Consider the following 18,286-nt stretch of genomic DNA (forward strand, 5'->3'; position numbering starts at 1 on the left):
TTTACATCTTTAAATTATATTTACTATTTTTTAATCTTTTAAAATCACTTCTATTTTTTGGAGGCTTCATTTGGAAAGGATGATGGGTAATTTAATTATAACCATTACATGAAGACACAAATGCACTTTGTTAATCATTTTACTATATATAAGAATTTTATAGCAAATCAGTTTTTTTTTTAAAAGAGAGAGTGAGAGAGGAGAGAGAGAGAGAGAGAGAGAGAGAGAGAGAGAGAGAGAGAGAGAGAGAATTTTTTTTTTAATATATATATATTTATTTTTTAGTTCTCGGCGGACACAACATCTTTGTTGGTATGTGGTGCTGAGGATCGAACCCGGGCCGCCCGCATGCCAGGCGAGCGCGCTACCGCTTGAGCCACATCCCCAGCCCTCAGTTTTTTTATTTTACCTCAAACAGTACAGTTTGTTTTGTTTTGTTTTAAATATAATGTAGTTAGCCTTATCTTACAAAGAATTAAAACTGGAATTCAGGAAATCAACTGTCAAATAAGAAGGACATTTCACATTTACTTTTCTTTTCAATTATTTTTTTTTTTTTAATTTTTTATTGATTATTTAAAGCATTACATAGCTCATGATATATCATCTTTCATACATTAGACTCAAATTGTGTTTTGAACTCCCATTTTCACCCCAAATATAGATTGCAGAATCACATCTGTTACATATTCACATTTTTACATAATGCCATATTAGTGTCTGTTGTATTCTGGTACCTTTCCTAACCCCTACTATCACCCCTCCCCTCCCCTCCCCTCCCATCTTCCCTCTCTATCTCCCCTGCTGTTGTTCAATTCTCTCCCTTTTTTTTCCCTCCCCCTTGCCCCTCATAGCCTCTTGTAATTTTATGTATCCTTGAAGGTCTCCTACCATTTCCATATGCTTTCCCTTCTCTCTCCGTTTCTCTCCCCCCATTCGTCTTTGTTATCTGTAGTCTTTTCCACATGCTCTTCCTTCCTGTTCTGTTCTTAGTTGTTCTCTTTATATCAAAGCAGACATTTGGCATTTGTTTTTTAGGGCTTGGCTAGCTTCACTTAGCATAATCTGCTCTAATGCCATCCATTTCCCTGCAAATTCTATGATTTTGTCATTTCTTAGTGCTGCATAATACTCCATTGTGTATAGATGCCACATTTTCTTTATCCATTCATCTATTGAAGGGCATCTAGGTTGGTTCCACAGTCTAGCTATTGTGAATTGTGCCGCTATAATCATTGATGCAGCCGTATCCCTATAGTGCGCTCTTTTAAGGTCCTCGGGGAATAGTCCGAGAAGTGCAATAGCTGGGTCAAATGGTGGTTCCATTCCCAGCTTTCCCAGGAATCTCCATACTGCTTTCCAAATTGGCCTCACCATTTTGCAGCCCCACCAGCAGTGTACAAGTGTACCTTTTTCCCCACATCCCCGCCAACACTTGTTGTTGTTTGACTTCATAATGGCTGCCAATCTTACTGGAGTGAGATGGTATCTTAGGGTGGTTTTGATTTGCATTTCTCTGATTGCTAGAGATGGTGAGCATTTTTTCATGAACTTGTTGATCACTTTCCAGTTTTATATAATGAGGAATAAACAGCAATAATATGTCCTGGTGTATATCCCTGTGAATTTTTATTAAGAAAATTATGAATTTTCAAATCTTTTTGTTAAAGTTAATTCTTAAAATATTTTAAGTTGTTCAATACTAAAGAACAATCTTCTTCATATATATTACCCAAATTTTTTGTTACATGACTAAATAATGTTGAACCAATTTTTTATTTAATTCACTTAAATGTTATTAAAAATGTTATTAAAAACTGTTATTAAAAAACGGTTTCTAATAGCTACACATGCACAATTATGTAAGAATTCATATTTAGATTTTAACCTTGTGATTTTGAAATCTATTTAATTTCACTTCAGAGATGATAATTTATTTCACCCCAAATTACTTTACTATTGTTGCTCTAATGCTGCTTTCATGCATATAAATTTGCAAAAATAATCATTATAATCAAGTCTGATTCTGTACTCTATTAACAGAAGGTCAATAGCAAAGGGCATTTTCAGAGCAAGAAGTGGAAATAAATGAAAATATTAGTCCATTATTTTATTTAACTAGACCTGCATTCTGCAGGATAGAAGATAGAAATAACACTGAAAGTTTTTCTTACTTTTAGAAAAGGATTACAATTACAGTGTGATTATTAGAGAAGGGGAAGGAAATCAGGAGAGGTAAGGAAGGAAAATGAAGGGAGGAATATGATCAAATAAGAAATGAAACACACTATTTTGTATAATTAAAATTCACTAAAGAAAAAAATTAAAATGTAATCAAATCAAAACAATTTGAGGAAAAAAATTATGGCAGTAACTCATATGTTTATTACTTCCTTACTATTGTGTTCTGACAGGAACCTACTTCTCAACCTTAAAATTGGCATTTCATGCCCGAGTTAGTGGCCCTTTACTTTTATTCAATAGAAAGCATTCATGTAATTAATAGATGCTAACCATTTCCAATAATTTTTTTACCACAAATACTTTTCCCTTTAAGTGAAGAATAATGGAATGCATCTGTTTAATATAATATTTCAGTGATAGAGAGTAAATCTATTTGTTTATAAAATAGAACAAAATCACAAATAGCAAAATTTTTCTTATAAAAAATGCAAAATCCTGGGCTGTGGTTGTGGCTCAGCCATAGAGTGCTGGGTTTCATCCTCAGCACAACATTAACATAAATAAATAAAATAAAGGTATTGTGTCCAACTTCACAACTAAAACAAAAAAAAAAAGAAATGCAAAACCTGAGTGCAAAATTTAAATGATAATTTTGTACTTTCTAAAACCTCTCCTCGTAGGACTTGATCATATCATTTTCTTTGATTCTGAAAATAAGTAAATAAACTCAAGTAATATAACAGCAATAATACAAAAAATAAATAAAATAAATAGGCCACAGCATAATACTGAGAACTTGAAAGAGTACTACAATTTTAAGAGTCTTGTATTTCAAGCCATCAGAGTAAAAATAATTGTACACTGGCTGATCTTTGGGGTCTTTAACAGATGTTTGTAAGTAATGCCTTTGCATGTAGGTATCACAAGATCCAGAATAAGTTTTTTTGTTTTTGTTTTTTCCCAAAGTGCTCTTCTTTTAATTCGAAACACATTCTTTCTTTTTGAAAGGTCCTCAGAAGGTTTACTAGTATGGTCACTTCTTGAATACTAACTCAATGTTGAAATTCCTTTAAGTATGTTATGTTTGTCCCAATTCATTTTTATTTGTGAAAATTTTAATGCTCATAATTTAAAAGATATTGCTAATATCTTTTATTCATGATTAGACCTTTTCATCCATGCAAATTTAGAGTCATGTAATATTTTAAAATATTAATGCAGGGGTATAATATGGTATGTTTGACATTTGAAATAAAAGAGCAAACTTGGGGAAAAGAATTACTATGAACTCAATTTTTTCCATGGATCTAAATAGTTAGAAACTTTGAAATATCTAGATTGCGTTTTTATTTGTTCTCAATTTTTATGGGTAAAATATAGAGGACATGTAAAAATGATATAGGCTTCATGAAGAAAATTCCAATGTTTATATGAAGTCAGTGCCGAACTAATTTAACCCCTGCACCTACATCTAGAGTTTCATATAGTCATTGATTTTCTTCAAAACTTGCCTGTGGTTTATTGCCTTCATTTATTCATAACATTTTTTTCTGCTATAGCTAAACCCTGTCATTTCTACCTATTGAAATCCTATTTATCTGTCAAGCTTCAGCTAACATGTCACCTGCAAAGAAGCAATTTACAATCTCCATCCCCTAGTAGTCAGCATGTGTTGCTCCCTTCTCTGAACTCACATAGTATTTTTATGCCACACATACAACAGGTTACCAAGCATCATAGTCATTTGCGACCCATAAAGATTCTATGCCTCTTGAGGATAGATATTATTCATTTTTCAGTACCTAGAGTACAATGAACAGCTAAAGGTAACCAACAAAATAGTTGATAAATAAGTACGGGGAAAAGTATGAAACATTTTTTTTAATCTTCCATGAAATACAAGAAAGAATAAATGTTACTCGGTGCATTTATTTAAATATATTTTAAAATTGTAATTTTCATCAATCTGCATCCTGACCATTATCACTAACATGGCTTTGCATCTCATACTATCAACAAGATTATTGGGTGACTTGACCCTTCTCTTTGTGTCTATCATCTCTCATCCCGTATTCTCATCAAGTGGATCAACCAACCACACCTAAGACTAAAGAAGCTAGAGAAATTAATGGCCAAATGACTCACATCTTAGTATGTAAGGAGTCCAACCAAGATCAACCAGTAATATAGCAGGCAAATGTCCTAACTGTAAATAACGTGTGCCACTCATATGTTGCTTCACTAACAACTTTTGCTGTCAGCTATAGACCAGAGTGTTTTGACTTTAAAAAAGAAGTACCCTTTTGGTACCTCATTTTAAAAGACCATATCATGTAATTTGTGGTACAAGTTTCTATGAATCATTATATGATAAAGCATCCTCTAAGCAACTTTGAGATTATTCTAGGAGACTGAGGATTCCAGAACACTAATTGAGAAAAAAAAATCCCTTTCTTTTTTGCTTTAAGCTGTCTATAAGTCATAAAAATTTATAGATGTATGTTGTTATAAATAAAAATTAATCATTGTAAATACTATTTTCCCCTTCCTGACCCCTTTAGGATTTAACTATTATTAAATTATTAATATATATTATTAATTATTAATAATCATTATTAAGCATTCTTACATAGGTTTAGTAAGAATTTTCTTCCTTGTTACTAAGACTTGATTGGAAGTATTCAATATGCAATTATGTCTTACCTGGAGTGCATATTTAAGAATGATGCTCATCTAACTAGAAACTTTTAAGTTTTTAAGCCTGACTTAATGGAGCCAATGTTTGTTTGTAAGGTCCTTTTGGGATAACTTGCCAGGGACCTGACCTACAGTATTCATAGACTTCTATGTCCTCAGACTAATAGGTGAGTAAGGACAATCTCTTCCTGGTAGAAACAGGAATCTTGAGATATTTTGAGGACATCAAGAAGACAGGAATTTACCCAAATTTATAGATAATATTGGTAGTGAGTACTTTGTTGGGCTTTCCAGCCTCAGGAAGCTTTTAAAAGATCAGTATGAAATTTCTTCTGAAAACTTCCAGCACAACAAACTTATGAAAGTCAATTGGCAAGTGATCTTTATCGCTACAATTGTACTTTAAAATTTCATCATATTTCTCATCAGCAATAAGAAACTTGTGTCTCTAGATGAGTAAGAAGTCAGAATAAAGAACAGTTTCAGGATACAAACCAAATCTTTGAGGGCATATTGCCTCACAGACTGAGAAAATAAACTTCCAAAGTACCATGCTGGTTTTTAGATTACAGTTTTCAATGACAAGCAATTATTATGGTGATTTGGCAGTTTTCTTACATTGTTATTTGATTTCCAGACTTCAGATGCAAAATGTGGTTATTGCCAAGATAACATGATTAGAAACAACTCTACAAGGATGGTAATTGAGCACCAGTTCAGTCATTCATTCCCAGCCAAATGAGGAAGAATAATAAACTCTCTAATGGGAAAAGTGAAAGATACTTCAACATCGTAGGAATAGGGAATATATGTGCATTTCTACATCTGTACATATATTTATATCTTTACCTATATACAAGGTCTGTTTCGTTCTGGGAGTGCAGAGGGGCCTTGACTATGTTAACAAAGAGTAAACATGATTCACTGTCTGCTTATAAGAATCATTATAACTTTATCCATCCAACTGTTGGCAGACACCAGAGTTCATTCCATAACTTGGCTATTATGAATGATCTGCTATAAACATTGATGTTCTTATATAATTATAGTCTGCTGATTTTAGTATTTTAGGATACAGACCAAGGACTGGGGTAGCTGGGCCTTATGGTGGTTCCATTCCTTCTCTTTTGAAGAAATCCATACTGCTTACCAAAATAGTATCACTAATTTTCAGTCCCACAGATAATGTATGAGTCTACCTTGGGGGGGTGCCCCCAACATTCTTGCCAGCATTTATTATTATGTATTCTTTATGATTGCCATTCTAACTGGAGTGAGATGAAATCTTAATGTAGTTTTGATTTTTCATTTCTCTGAATTGCTAGGATGTTGAATATTTTTGAAATATATTTCTTGGCATTTGTTTTTCTTTTAAGAAGTGTCTGTTTAGTTCTTTTGCCTATTTATTGATTGGGTTATTTGTATTTTTAAAGTACTAATTTAAAAACTATAAATAAATGGAAGGTCAGTAAAGTAGATAAAGGGGAAGGAGGAAGAAAAGAGGAAGTACTGGTTACTGAACATGGAGCAAATTATATTTCATGCATGTGTGCTCATATAAAAATGAACCCCAATATTATGTAAAATTATAATGCACTAATAAAAACATAAAAAAGAAACAAAATGATTCTCACTGCTAAAGAATGATGGAAGAATAAAGTTCAGATAATTTACCATGTATTGACACATAATGTTAGCAAAGTATGAGAGACAAACCTTAAGAACTTTTATTGCTATTAAGAAAATTTCTAAGATTTTTTTTTAATTTTCAGAAGGTTTTATGAAAAAATTATATGTGAATCACTTCAAAGATCTTCTGAGTAATACTCAATATGTTTTTAAAACATTGCTATGTTTAATATATGTGATATTTGTGCTTATTTTATCTAACCCCAAATATATATTTTATATATACTGAAAAAAGCCACATTTTCCATGGTTGCTTGAGTATGTTCCCAGGTGTCTATGTAACCACAAAAGTGTATTTGATGTGTTCTTACTAAAAATTCATATCTATTTGTCAATAACTCATATCATTTACATTAATTAGGACTTCTATCATTTACATTAATTAGGACTTCTATGCAAATATACATTATTTTAATGATTTTTCAGTTATCAAGATAAAGTTGTTGAAACCTAAATATTCCTCATATTAAATGTATTCAAAAATTTTCAGTAAAGCATTTGGTTTTTGGAAATTTATATTTCTATTGGTAGTAAAGAAATTACTATATATTTAGTATAAATTATGCCAACATAGAAAACATATATTATCAAAATGTTGCTCAAAGATAAACAAGTCGAAGGTCTTTCCCATTAACACCATATTCTAGTTAATGATTATAATGTTTGTTTCAAATTTTAAAAAGTGAAGACTTGTTTAAAATTGTATAGATAATTCAGAATACATTTGCATTTTTTCATCAATGAGTTAGTGGCAAAATAATTGACTACATAATTTTTAAATGTAATATAATGTCTGAATAGATTTTCATAAGCACCAAATTGATGCAAACATTTTGCAATTACACATTTTTCAGTACAACTGAAGAACAACGAGGTTTTCAGTCTTATCTACATGACACAAATATATCATATTTCTATGACAACTCTATGTATGTGACTTATTTCTGAAAAAGGACAATGGTTTTCTAGAAAAAAAAAGATGAAAGATAAATATAATACCAGTTAACAGTTTAGTCTCTAATGGGAGAATTAAATTTAAATCTTATCTTTGCTCTTGCTTCTGTGTGAAGGTGAAACAATTTATTTGTGATTTTCAACTTCATTTTCCTCATGAAAAAAATTGGGATGTGTATGTTTAATTTGCAAATAGAGAATAAGGGTGCAGTACACTAATGCAATTCTTCCCAAACTTATAATATTTATGTGACATTCATATAAATGTTGTCTTTCCTTCATGCTAATCTCAATATTAATTATTAAATATTTTTTAAAAATTTACATATTTACTGAAATGTATAAAATACTGAGATTCATATCAAATTAATGAAAGAATCCACTACAATTTATTATAAATACATGCAATCATAAAATTTCACAAAAAAGGCAATTATGTATAAAATTAAATTATGTTGCTTTTCCTAATGAAAGAAACTTATATTTTCTTTTTGAAACAATAGTAATTAATGTAAGAAGGAAATTAGTAATTTTTAGAAGTTTCTGTTGATGAGTGAATCAAAAGGCATGCAAAATTATGGAAAATAGAAAAAAATTTCGCTATGAAATCATTATTGAAATCTATAAACAGAAGCACTTCTCAATGCGGTGAGATAAGCAAAATTCTAAACATTGCAAAAGAAGAAATTACTGGCAAACCTTTTTTATAAACATGTATCTCCAAATTCTTAAATTTCTTAGAAGTTAAATTGTATTTATAAATAGTAATACAACTTGAAAAAGTAGTATGAATTTGAATAATGCAAATTTTCTTAAAGTTTGATACTAAACATAATTTATAGTACTAATAGACTGAAGAACAAAGAACTTATAATCTTCTCAAAAGGTGAAGAAAAATACTCAATATAATACAATCAATGATGTATTCTATAGCTGACTCAGTGAGGTAAATAGCATGTGTGAAACAACTATAGCTAACATTTTATCTAATGATGAAATAGTAAAAGTTTTTTTCCCTAAAATCAGAACCAACTTGAAGAATTTAGATATAACTTTAGGAAGATCACAGAACACAAAGCTAACCTACCCCTCACTCCCCACCCCCAAAAAATCAATTTCAAGCCCTTGGAAAGTAAAACTTTTAGAGATACTATTTAGTGACTTCTACTTCCCAACAAGGTAGTCTAGAAAAAAATGTATATACTTCTACAAGAATAAAAAAATTTAAATTGAAAAAATATGTGAAACAATATATTTTTTTAAGACATTGAACACATGACAACAATAGATGGCAAAATCTAATAGAAAACAAACTAGATGAGTAATTTCTTTTGACAAAACTTACTGCCTTAAGGTAGTTCCCATAGGATCCTTCAGGAAAGGATAATTAAATGGAGAACATGGAGCTTCTTGAGTTGAGAAGACAGCCTGAGAATTTTGGGGTTTAGCAAAGTGGTATGCATTCACTGACAGGAGAGACTTACATGAGAAGCGAGTTCTGGAAATCTTCAAAAGGTCCTTCTCAAGTGTTCCACAGAATACTGACTAGCACGTATAGGAGAGGTAACTTCCCGATACATGGAAACATGCCCTGAATATATTACAGAATGCAGTTCTCAGTGCATATGTAAGTGTGCAGACAGCAACTGTTCCCACCAATCAAATGAGAGAATCTCTTGATTATTTGGGCATCAGATAGAAAGGAAAGGGTTGTTGAGGTCTTGGTCTCTCTCTCTCTCTCTCTCTCTCTCTCTCTCTATCTCTATCTCTATCTCTATCTCTATCTCTGGAAATGGCTTTCATTCTCCCTTGAAGGTGCATTCCTTGTTTTACCCCCAAAGCTTCTCACTTTGAAGATGACCAGCAATCTTCCTTGATTGTGTATTTCTTACTTTATCTCCCAAAATCACTTTCTTGAGATGACCTACATTCTTCTGTGACTGCATTGCTTTCCTAAATAATTCTATGTCTCTAAAAAGAAAAAGAAAGGGAGAAAGAAAGATAAAAAAGAAAGATTTTGTCTCAGAAGTGGATAGAAATTGGTTTTAGACCAAACGCCAATAATTGATACCTACCAAAACCAGAAAGGGTCAAACAACTTTGGAGTTGATATATCAGGGAAAAGTTCAAATGTATTTGTAGGATTAAAAAATATTAATCATCCAACACAGGAAAAATCTCAAATTCTGTCATTTAATCAACAATGAACAGGCATGTAACTGTAGAAAAACTGCCTATAATAAAAATAAAATTCACCAATAAAAGAAAACTTGAATTTACCAGATCTTATAATTAGTAGATAAGAACATATGCAAAACTCCCCAAATAAACAATTATTCACAATTATGCTAATTGTATTTTATATGCTCAAAAGTTAAGTAGGTGGCAAGTAGCTTCACCAAAGCTGTAAAAAAAAGCTTCCTCAAGCAGGAAATAATTCACAATCTTATGTAATCTCATTTTGAGGATGATAACCCATTTTATTATGCTTTTTTTGTTTTGTTTGTTTTTTGGTTAGAAACAAGTTACAACCTCATCTGCACTTTTAAGGTCAGGATATTATATAATCATTTACATTCCAAGAGAAGAAAATGGTTGGTGTCATCTCAGAAGGTGTCTACCACAATAATCAAATTTTTCAATATTTAAAAGTAAATCCTTAAAATGGTTAGAGGGAAATATAAAAGCACATTATATACATAGGAACAAAGAAAATAATGCCCACACACTTCATACTAAAAACAATGCATAAAATAAAAGATAGATCATCATCTTTAAAACACTGAAAAGAATAAACTGGTTTTAACTGAGATAACAATACTTACCAATATCTTCCAAAATGATCATAAAATAAGATTTTTCATAAATATAAAATATTCACTTATATATGAACTACAAAAATTATCAGAGAAAATTCTTTAGTTGGAAGGTACATTACATACCTGTTCATGAGTAACATATTTTCCCCCAAACACAGCTGCTTAAAACAGCTGCATTTATTATCTCATAAGCTCTGTGAGATTCAGGAGTCCAGAAACACAGGTTAGCAAGGTGGTTGTGATACAGAGAGTATCACAAATGTTCAGTTACTTTGGCAGCTGGGGTTTTGGTTATTTCCATATTCATTTGGGGCTTGAGAATTTGCTACTATGATATGTCATGAAATTAGTTGCTAACAGATCTAGATTCCTGCAGGCTATTTGTATTGGCTCCCATTCCCTGTCATATGTGTTTCTCCATGGTGAAGTGTCTGAGTAGTTGTCCTCATGACGTGACAGCAGGCCTCCCACAGAAAAAATATCAGAGAGAGAGAGAGAGAGAGAGAGAGAGAGAGAGAGAGAGAGAGGGAGAGAAGCAGAGAAAACAGAAAAAGGAGAACTCATTATATAGTTGACAATCTTTTATAACAATATCTTGTAATCATCTTGTCACTCATCACATGCTATATGTTAATGGTATCACAGACAAACCCTGCATGGTGGGGCAGGAGGCACAAAGATATGGTAATAGTATATGGGAATCATTGGGGTCAATCTCACACTTAGTTACCATTATCTGCCCTTTGGACTCCATAGATAAATGCACCTTCCAGCTAAAAAATATTTTCACACTTTCTCAAAGCTGACAAAATCTCATTCAATTAAAAGTTTACTACAATATACAAACATTTGTCATCTAAATGAGTTCTAACTTTAGATTACGCTCTTTTGATTGAGTGCCATTAGCATAACTTCTTAACTATTATTGTCTGTCATAACCTGTGAAACTTAACAAGTTATTCAAACCTCACTCACTTAAAATATAATCATGAGATATGCATAGGAAATCTACTGTAAATCATCATATTTGAAAGGTGGAAAAATATTGCAAGTTTCTTGATTAGTTTTCAAAGCCTGAGAAAAATTCTCCTTGACTCTCAACTCTGCCATCTGAACTCTCATTTCTACTTCCTCAGTCACATTCCTTTTTCAAAAGGTAGCATCTGTTTGTAGAAGAGCAATTTTTTCAGCTGGTGTCCCCAAATCAAAATGGGATGAGGCATGCAAAGATCTTTTCATACTGTATTGTCTCTGAACATTTCATTATAAGCTAGCAATTTTTCTTCATCTTACAAATATTTTAAAATATTGTGAGTCTTTTGTGAAACTTACTGGAGTCCATTCAAGTCACAATAAATAACAAATATTTCCAAGATAAAATGTTCTTAAGTTTGGATGGGCCTCTGCTGGAGTAAAATATTCTGTTTTTCCTAGGAGCTCTGTTTGATTGACAGGTTATGGGAAATCCCTCCTTAATATTTTTGGATAGTTTTTTTCTAACTATGTACCTCCAAAGCACCAATGTTTAACTTTCTGAGATTCAAGCAATAGTTTTTACAGTCACTGGGTACCATCTTTCTATCATTGCAGTGTCTTGGATTTGATCAGAAACTGTCTATTACTTTTATACCATTTGGCACCTAGAGAGGCTGAGGATTTTCAAAACCATGAAATATTTTGCTATTTTATAAGAAGTTATTCCATAAGTTTCTCATTGCTCAAAGTGTACTATCAGAAACAGGAAGAAATTAGGCAGCTTTTTCACTCTTCTATTTAGAAATTGCATAACTTTCTGCAGTCAGTTTAAACTATCAGGCAATTTTTTAACTTCTACATAACTGCAGGTGACAGTGTTGCTTAATTTTTTGCCACCATATCACAAGATTCCCTGGTGGTTTTTAATAACATTTACCTCCTTCTCCTCAAGACACTTAAGACCCTTACTATCACCTACTGCCCACTTAAGCCACTTTGATATCACAGCACTCCACTTCCATGACCAAAATCTTTATTAATTATCTGTAGTAGCATGAAAGTAATACTCAAACATAGCAGCTTAAAATAAGATATATTAATTCAAAAATTTCCTAAGGTAACAGTCTATGAAATTATCTGCAAAATACCACTGGCTCAGGATCCCTCACATAGCTGAAGCACAAGGTAGGAACTTAATACTTGGAGATACAGACAGCAGGAACTGGAAGTCACAGGAGAATAGAAAATAGTACCCGATGGATACTCAGATCTACATAAAGTAAGGGAGATTACTGGATATAGTAAATACGTAGTCAAATATATAAGATTTTTTTCTCATTGTTAATATCCTTAAAATGCAATTAGCTAAAAATTATAACAATACTGCTATTATTGGTTGTGGAATAGTATTCGATAACCATGAAAGTATATCTTCTTAATTGTATTCTACTTCAAATGCCATGTAAGCACCTCAAGATATAGATTAAAGTCATATAATTAAATATTTAATTTATGACAAAAATAACACAAAATCTAAGAGGAGAGTAATTGATATAAAATCTTGAAGGCTTTTTTATATATGAGGATGTGGCATAATATCACACTTTGAAGAAAAACTGGTCAATTAAAAATGTATATTATGAACAACAAAACAAATAGTAAAACAATTATACAAAGAGTTATAACTAAAAAGCTTTCAGAAGATGAAAGGTAATTATGAACATTATTTAATTCACAAGAGTCAGAGAAAGAGGAAGAAAGAACGGATAGAATTAGCATGTCCATTGTAATATTCATGTATAACTAAATTAAAAAAAAATTAAAAATGAACTTACAGGAGAGATAGAAAATAATAGAAGATTGATAGATTTAAACCAAACCTCAGTAATCACATAATAAGTAGCCTAAACACTGCTAAAAGAAATTAAAATATTAAATAAATAGAGGAATAGATATTGTTATTAACTCACAAAAATCCATGTTACTATTCTGTTCTCAAATTTATCTATTAGTATAACCTCATTAAAATCTCAACAGAATTTTGTGAAGAACTTAAAAAGCTGATTCAAAAATTTATATATAATGAGAAAGATCCTCAAATAGCTAAATTATGTTTGAATAAATGAGCAGTTTCAAGGCTAATACCAATAATAAAATTCTCAACATTAAAATTGCTTCCAATTTTTATTATATAGACATGTATAGTATGCTTCTTAATCAAGTTTCTAAGTGCCTCTCTTGTTATCTTTAGGGATAAAAGCCTAATTTATTAAATCTCTAAAGTTCATTTTCTTTCCTATAGGGTACAAACTGTATTTTTAACCTTTCAATGTTAATATTTTTCCTCTTTGCCTTTTCTAACATTCAATTATATTCAAATTGTTTGGTACATTACACTAAAATGTTTAAAACATACTCTAAGAATACAGTTGTCAAGATTCAGTGCAGAATAGATATGCTATTTGGTGAATTGCTTTATCTAGCTGTGGCTAATGCACCTTCCATAAGTGTAATGCCAATTATTTCTCTGTAACCTATATAAATCCATGTGAAATACTAACTTCACAGGTTAAAATTTAGGAATATATGACCATAGAGTATGATATATTCCTGGGTCATATTGATTATTACTATACTTAGGTGAAAGAAAAAAAAAGGTTGATATAGAAATAGTGACAGAAAATGACAATAAAAAAACTTTTGTCAATTTATTTTAATATGTTGATAAATGAATCTTTCATTTTTTATAACTTGTCAAGTTCAAACTCATTAGTTTTAAACAAATACCAGACATTGTAAAACAAGACAAAAAAGGGGGAAAAAAAAACTACATCAGTAAAAATGTTTATATAGTCATAGAAACATAGGGCCATGGTACTTAAAAACATTTATATAACTGTGAGGTGCATTATAGTTTGGGTTGAGACTTGTACTAACCTAGGTATCACAAAGTATTAATTGCAAGTTAATTTGACTTTATGTTATCTGTAAAATTGTAAACAACAAAAAATAATTAAGAGTGATTTATAAAGATTGCCGGTTCTTTTAAGAAGTTTAACACTACTTTAAATAATTTTCATATGACAATAAAATATGCTGGCTGCTTATTTTTTGATCAGCCTTATAATATAAGCCTTATATTATTCACCGCTCTTTATCTTGCTGGAAGTCCTGGAAGCTGAGCCTTGTGGGCTTGTCATCTCTATGACTTCCTATTGTTTAGATACTACAAATTACTGACAGCAGATCAGAACATAGGGGGAGAGTAAAGGTCAGAATTTTATTTCCCTCTTAGCTCCCTGTTTTAGCACTGTGTGTTAGGGAGTAGTTGCTTCCTTGTGGAACTGCAGCATTTCCAAATATACTTTTCAGTAGATTCGTGGAACACTGTTTTGGCCCCTCAAGGACAGACTTGGGTTTTGGAGTAATTCCCATGGTTGCTTTTCACTTTATATTGCCATTATATTCAACTAGAACAAAAAAAATCTGTTGGTACTCCCTTCATTTGAACTATTTGGGGGAATGCTGCTTACTGGAGTAGCCTTTACTAATAGTTTATTTTTAATAAGCTTGATCTAATTGTGGGATTGTGAAACCCATAAACACAAGGTCAGTAAGTTATGATCACTTTTCTAGAACACCATTCATTGTAACAATAAAAATTTATTTTACTGCCACTCCAGTTAATGGTCTTCCATTAACTATAACCTCCATTACAGATAATAGTGTAGTTTAAAAAAAATAATATTAGAGATGACCAGAAAACCTTATTTATAATTTCAATTCTATTAATGTATTTTAAATATTAATAACTTCTAGGTATAGGTAAAGTTAATATTATCATTGACTATAAAGCTAAAAGTATTTTTGATCACGTGTTATTCTACCCCCATCAAAAAAATCAGCTTTTACATAGAAATATAACTTTTCTTATAATTAAGATAAAGAAAACCACATCATTTATAAGGGTTAGTAATGAAAAATGACACTGTCTGATGTATCGGTCTTAGCATTTTTAATTTCTGTACCATGGCTGTAGCTTACAATAAAGAATTGATAAATTCTAATTGAATAAAGGAAAGTCAAAGTCATATAGACTAATAACCTCAGGGATTGTTAAGTATTTTGAGGACTAGTGTTGAACCTGAAGTTATATGTTACCTATGCTAAATGACTAGCTAGAAAAGTAAATCAATTTGGCCTTGGAATATTAGAAATGTAATTAATTATACAAAACATATAATACTTTCAAATGTATTGATTATATGAAGAAGACACTATTTCTCACAAGTACATATAAAAATATCTATTATTAGATATGGTCATAATTAAAATTAAGAGGGAATTCACACCCTTTATTAGATGCCTAGTTAGTGTTGGGTTAACAAAATATTGATTTCTCTGTAATACTTTTCTATCTCTGTTTGTAAGCTCTTTGTTTAGTATTGATTTTGTAAAAATATTCTTATGAATCTCTGTTCTTATTTAACAATTTGTTGTTGCCTAAGTGTGTCATATTATCTCTTCTACTCCTTCCTATCATTATACTGTTTCCCGTAAAGAAACTGGTCATTTTCCCTTACAATTTCTTAAACATTCTTTAAGTTAGCTCGTATTGGAAGTTTTCTTTATCTCTGAATTTGAGTAAGTTGTCTTTTCCATTTGTTTCTATAGAATGATAAAAAATTCCAGTTCAAATCCCCATGTATCTTTTTTTTTCTCAAATTTTAGACCACAGCTTCTCACAGTAATTTATAGACCATTGCTTCAGCATCATATGGAGAGCAATTTTTTAAAAAAATATGTCCTTGTAGCTCACCTTAGATGTGTTAAATTAGAAACTCTGAAACCTGGGAATCAGCCCTGGTGATTTTTATGAACAGTAATATTTGAAAAGCCTGTACTCTATAATCTCTTAGATAGCCTAGGTACTAAATTTTCTGACTAAAGTACAATAAGATTATAGAGTTTCAACCCTACTCCTGATACCAATTACTTTCCTACTGGACTAAGTTTCTTGAACATGAATAATTTATAACTCCTTTAATAGGAATAATAATGATGTAGTTCATGGGACATTGACTAGAGTACTGAAGAAGTATGGGATTAGTAGTGAAAATGTCAGTACAAGATTAAATACTGCTTTGGCTTTGCCTTCAGATCAAAAGTTTCCAAGTAACCTAATTGTATGGCAAAACAAAATTCAAGAATATGTTTGGTATGTAAAAATATCCAATGCTCAATAAACATAAATTCATTCCATCAAAAATTATTAGGCAAGGAAAGAATGACAATGTGACCCATAATGAGAAGAGACCCAGAAATTATACTAATAAGCCATATAATGAATATCATCCCTGGTATCTGTATGTTTGTGTGTATGTGTGTGTGTGTGTGTGTGTGTGTGTGTATCCCTATTGTATGTATATGTGTGTGTGTGTGTGTGTGTGTGTGTGTTTGTGTACATATCTGCATTTTAGAAACAGACATTAACCCTGATGGTGTTGCATTTAATTTTTTTAAAAATAAAACATTGCCATAGCAACATTTAAAATATGTAGATTTATTACTGATTACAATAATAAATTTCAGATTTTATATCTCTGTTAAATACCTATCATTTAAAGTGTTATAATATTTTGGAACATTAGGGTATAATGTTTTGGAAATTTTTAAATGTATTTGCTATTTAATTTTTATAATGATCCCATATATATGATTTTTAATTATTCCTGTTTGATGCATGTAAGTTAGTTATTTCTATACTTAAGAAAAATACTGATGGTTGAGGTATTAGTTTTGATCATTTATCTCACTAGAACACATTTGGGAAGGGGAAAGTTATTGGTTTTTATTTTCTCATCTACTATTTTTCTTTTGCATGCTAATAAATGGCTCCTTTTAAACTATTGATTGTTAATATCTGCAACCTACATTTATCACAGTTGCATTACTGTTTTCTTTTGAATAGTAATTTACTCCTCATTTATTTCACTTTGTTATATAAAAAAAGCAAATTCATGAACACCTCTATTAGCTACCATAGAGATTGGATGTTTAAGATAATATTTTTATGACTACTTATTCAAAATACATATGAATTTACAATATAGACATTTTTAAAAGGAAAGAATTTTTTTAAAAATAGGATTAAGTTAGGAAAGTAAATATTCTAGTGTATTAAAAAGTAATCTATATTTCTCTATCTTCAAATATGCTCTGACATAAATTTTGAAGTGTACTCTAATTCCCCTTCTTCCTTCCTTCCTTCCTTCCTTCCTTCCTTCCTTCCTTCCTTCCTTCCTTCCTTCCTTCCTTCCTTCCTTTCTTTCTTTCTTTCTTTCTTTCTTTTTTTTGAAGGGGCAGTACCAGGGATTGAACTCAACTCAGGGGCATTCAACCACTGAGCCACAACACCAGCCCTATTTTCTATTTTAGATACAGGGTCTCACTGAGCTGCTTAGCACCTCACCATTGCTGAGGCTGGCTTTGAACTCAAGATCCTCCTGCTTCAGCCTCCCAAACCACTGGGATTACAGGTGTATGCCACTCCCAACTTCACTATTTTCTTTATACTTATTTTACAATCTTTTCTTTTGAATCATTGAGCTATTCTCTTCCTTCTAATTTTGCCAAAATTAACCAAAGTTAATCCTTATTATTTTAAACAAGTAAACGTGACACACAAAGCTTTCATTTAATCAACACTCTGTTACTATTTTACACATTATGTGCTAGATATTGTGGCAATTTCTATGTAGTTTTAAAAATATATAGGTATAAATTTAAGGGAATTTAAATTATAAAATAGATCTTAAGTATACATTTCAAGTATAAAAAAATTTTAAGGATACACATTTAAAACCCACTACTTCAGCAGAATTAAAAAAAATTAAACATTGGCAAAATTCCTAACCCACTGTTCATAATAACCATGTATGAAAGAAGGTTCGAATATAATAATTTAA

This window comes from Spermophilus citellus (genome assembly GCF_964194105.1).
Source record: "Spermophilus citellus genome assembly, chromosome: 1".
Taxonomy (NCBI): Eukaryota; Metazoa; Chordata; class Mammalia; order Rodentia; family Sciuridae; genus Spermophilus; species Spermophilus citellus.